This window comes from Adiantum capillus-veneris, chromosome 20 (genome assembly GCF_014529385.1).
Source record: "Adiantum capillus-veneris isolate H3 chromosome 20, ASM1452938v2, whole genome shotgun sequence".
NCBI classification, from domain to species: Eukaryota; Viridiplantae; Streptophyta; class Polypodiopsida; order Polypodiales; family Pteridaceae; genus Adiantum; species Adiantum capillus-veneris.
The window spans coordinates 143,854,983-143,859,547 of NC_140950.1; positions in this window are offsets into that span (position 1 = coordinate 143,854,983).

The window sequence follows — 4,565 nt, forward strand, 5'->3', positions numbered from 1 at the left end:
AAAAAGTTGTTTAATAGAATCCCTACTTCAAATTTTAGTACGCTGCATATCGACAGTACTGCATGAGTGCTTGTTCCTTGAATCAAATGTAAGAAAGCAAAGCTAACAAACTATCGTCATTAAAAAAAATATATATTTTACTAAAAAAACTAGCCCCTCTAACACTAGAGGAAAATCATAAGTCCCCCTTCAACACTGGAGGGGATAAAAGTGGCGGGGAGGAAGGCACATTCCTTACGGTATTATAAAAAATGTGGAGAATTGTGCCAACTCCACACAACACTTATGTATGGTTTTTTTTTCCACAACACACCAGCATTCTATGCACGATGTTTGTACAAAAAACACTAGCATTTTGCACGTGCATGTTGCTGTATTGTATGGTTTACTGCAACAAATAATTCCATGCTATCAATTAACGAAGAACTTCTGCATTGTCTTTTTTATTGAGAAACCATATTTCCTTAACACTCTGTCATTATTTGGTGATTTAGTGATCAAGGTTGCTCATCTATTATGCAGTACTATGATGTTGTTGTTGAAAAACCAGGGATCAATTGATTGCTAGTATATTGTTCGGTATTATCAATTTATCGTTCCAAGTTTAGAGGTCGTTTTTGTGTACATATCAAATTAGGGTATTAAGAAGAAAATTGAATTTTACTTCTGTTGTTGGGTAGATGTGAAGGACTGTATGACTCTCCAAAAGCCTGATCACTTCGACATCAATCGTCCTCTCGATTGCAAATGTCGTGATCTCCCATTCACACACTATAATCATCATCTCATTTGTGCATGCCCCCGTCTTAAACTGTAAAATTGAATTTACTTCTATTGTGCCGTAAATATAGACCTATATGACACTCCAAAAGCCTGATCACTTCGACATCAATTATCTTCTCGATTGCAAATGTCGTCATCTCTCATTTGTGTACGTCCCCGTCTTGAACTGTAAAATTTTATCACACACCAAAATCATGATTAATTCGACACCAATCCTCCTCTCGATTGCAAATGTCGTTGTCTCCCATCCAGAAACTGTGGTGATTGCCTCCTTTGTACACACCCCCATTTTAAACTGTAAAGTTGCATTTAGTTATAGAATTCCATTGTTTAACCTGTCGACTGCAAAGATCGGATCTCGTACTACAACATTTGCTATCACTTTGGACCCCCATGTCGTTGTGCCTAACCAAGCTACTTTCTGTTAGTTCCCATTGTAGGGGCACAATTTCCATTAGTTGTTACTCTTAGCACGCCATCCAATGTGGAACAATTGAACTTCCTATTAGTTTGTACGTGGAGGGCCCCTCCTAGGTTACGAGCATGGATCTTGACCAAACATATTGCACTGCTTTATCAAATATTTGAGGTCATTTAAAAAATTTATTTATATACACTAATTTATTGATTTCCATTCCCTCCTCCTTGTCAATACAGTACTTGTCATTGTTGCTAGAAATCTAGCTCCCCTTTTGAGCTGTGAAGTGATAAATGCTCTCGCCAATACATCATAATGTCATTTCAGTGCTTGTAGGTAAAATGCTTCCCAAACAAGCACTGCAATTGAAAAAGAGATTACGCACACAATTAGTGCGTGTAGTGGATGCCCTCACATTGGACGAGATAACAACAACCTTGCGAGATGAGTGGCGCTTGCAAGCCTTGCTCTCTGAAGTGGTCCGCTCAATAGCCTTGAAGTTTGAGGGTGCAGATAATAGTGACGTGCATCACCTTCTCTTTAGTATTATTGGAGACATGCCAAAATGTGCTATCGACCTGTGAGCTGACTTACCAGAGGACATACAAATGGAGAAATTACAACATTGGTATAACTGCTGAAAGGTTGAAAAGGAAAAATCCACTCGTGCAAGGAATATTGACACACAGAACACCTTCAGTAAGAAATTGTGGAAGGAGACCCTTCAAGATACCAGAGGATCCATGTCTAGTTTGCATATTTAGAAAACTGTATTCAACTCATTTTGCTCTGTCACCTTGGGCATTCCATTTGAGGCTATAAAACAAGGAAGGAAACTAGGATCTGGGTCATATGGAGACACTTATGAATGCAAGATCAAAGGGATTTCTTTCCTTCTGTCCAACAATGTATACTGCTGTAAGGAATTCAAAGGTCAAGCAAAACAACAATTCAAATCATTCTTAATCGAGAGTAGTGTTGAACTCAATCACCGAGGTATTGTGCGTGCTCTTGCACATAAAATTCAATCACCATGGGTACTTATATTTCCTTATTTCAATGGATCTTCCCTTGGCGATTTGATGAAGTGTGTGCCTACACCTTCTGGAAGCATTAGTAAAATTGTACTTGCCATGGGTGATCAAAAACACAAAAAATCAACTGAACTGGAGTTGCAGCAATGCACGCTTATCATCGATCATGCTTCATCTTTGATTCATGCACTAATAAAAGCTTTGACATTTGCACATGACAATGGAGCTATTCACAATGACCTTCACCCTTGGAACATTATGCTAGACTTCATTAGAGAGGGAATACCAAGAGTAGGCATTATAGATTGGGGTCTTGCCCTTCGACCACCGTATGAGAGAAGACCAACAAATATTTGCAAGCCAAAAGAGCCTGCCAAAAGGCCTTGGCGAGCAGCTGAAATACTCAACACCAGATCTACATGCCCTTGGAGCAAATCAATTGATGTATATGCACTTGCATGGGTCATTAATCAGCTCGATATTTTTTGCAACGAATTTTGTGTCTATTACAAACTTGACTTGATGCAAAAAGCACTGCTATCGAGGTTCAAGCCATACAGAATATAATCAACAATGCCTACCTTCTGGAGAGTCCGTCTGAAAGAAAGACGCTCGTTGATTTAGATAAAGATCTGGAACATCTGCATATGCACCCCGAACAATGCTTGCGTCCCATCTCAGAAATGTGTATTTATTTTTTCCACCGAGTCTAGAAAATTTATCGCAACTACCAAGCTCTTTTTATTTATAGAGATTCTATTCTTTTCTTCCAACTTGTATCCAACATTAGCATGCCCTTCTTCAGTATTAGCTAAAAGTTCCATTATGGTTTGCAATAGTTCTTTGACCATTGATTCGTTGCCTACTTCCATTATATTAATCCCTTCTACTTTTTTTTTGTCGTTCAATTTCATTATATTAGTCAATGCATTTAAGTGTAGGCCTTCTCAATGGCAATCACTACTACGCTACGTGCTACCCACAAAAGACGCCGAAAATACGCCACTTTTCAAACTATGAATAGACAAAAAGTCCTACTTTATCCTGTTGCTTCTTCATGGTTTAGTGTGCAACATATTTATGAGGCTTGGCAAGAGGAATGCAACATCACAGCTCACAACATTTCCATCTGCAGAAGGTGTGGCATTTGCAATATAAAAAAAAAAACGGTCTTAATACCACACTCATGAAGCTAGCAAACGCAACCTTATTGCAAACAACAGCAATACATAGTCTCAAAGTGAATTGGACTTGCTGTTCTGCTTGCCTGAAAAGTTCACATTAGGAGAAATATGAACCTTGCATGAGCCTTGTAAGGAATCCTAATTTTTAGGGATTAAGGTTAATGTTGTGTGGGGTTTAAGGGGCAAGGGCATTGAAGAAGGTAGTTTTGAGTAGGCTTTTCTAGCCTTTTTTTAAAACAAATGTAGGATGTGTACCTAAGGGGTTACCTTCTCTCTCTAGCTTTTTTTAAAGTGAAGGAAGCATAGGGGTGTGTCCACATCAGCAAAAACGTGGGTCACTAAGAGTTAAAATTTGACTTTAAAAAAAATAAATCATTTTTACTTAAAACTCCCTCCCAACATATATACATATCCAAAAATCATTTTTTGATCCATTTTTTAATCCACAAGCTTAGAAAGTCGATTTTTTCAAAAATCTTTTTCCCCAAAAAGTAAAAAAAAATTTTATCCTCTCCTCATCCTTCCTCCTCCCTCCTCTCTCCCTCTCCTCTCCCTCCCTGCCCCTACCTTCCTCCTCCTCCCCAATCTCTCCCTCCCCCCCCTCCCTCCTTCTCTCCTCCCATCTTCCTCAACCTCCCTACCCTTCCCCCTCTATCTTCTCATCATTTGCTTCCTCACGCAACAACTTCCATGGTGCTCACGGACATCACAAATGATTTTCTTCCACCACCACATACTCCGCACACCAAAAGAATATATATTCGCTTACCCACGGAATTTGCACCGAAGACTGCTAGTGAGGGTGATCAAAAGGTCATCACAGGAACGTTGCACCGCTTGTGAGACCAATGTTGACATTTGGGTGGATGACCATTTGTACCCTTACGATCCTATAAGCCGCTTCCATCCACCATTTAATAGCCTTTCCACATTTCTTCAATTTCTTGGGAGGGGAGAAGCATGCTTGTTATGCTATGCGAGCAGTTGTGTATGGGTGCAGGTGCTTCTTTGCATATGTGGATGCACGAATGTCAAGCTCTTCACCTCAAGACGATGGCATTACAAGAGAGTGTTGCCTCTGCAGAGAGGTTAGTTAAAACTCTTGAACAACAAATGCAAAAAAAGGAGCCCCACATCCAGAAGCTT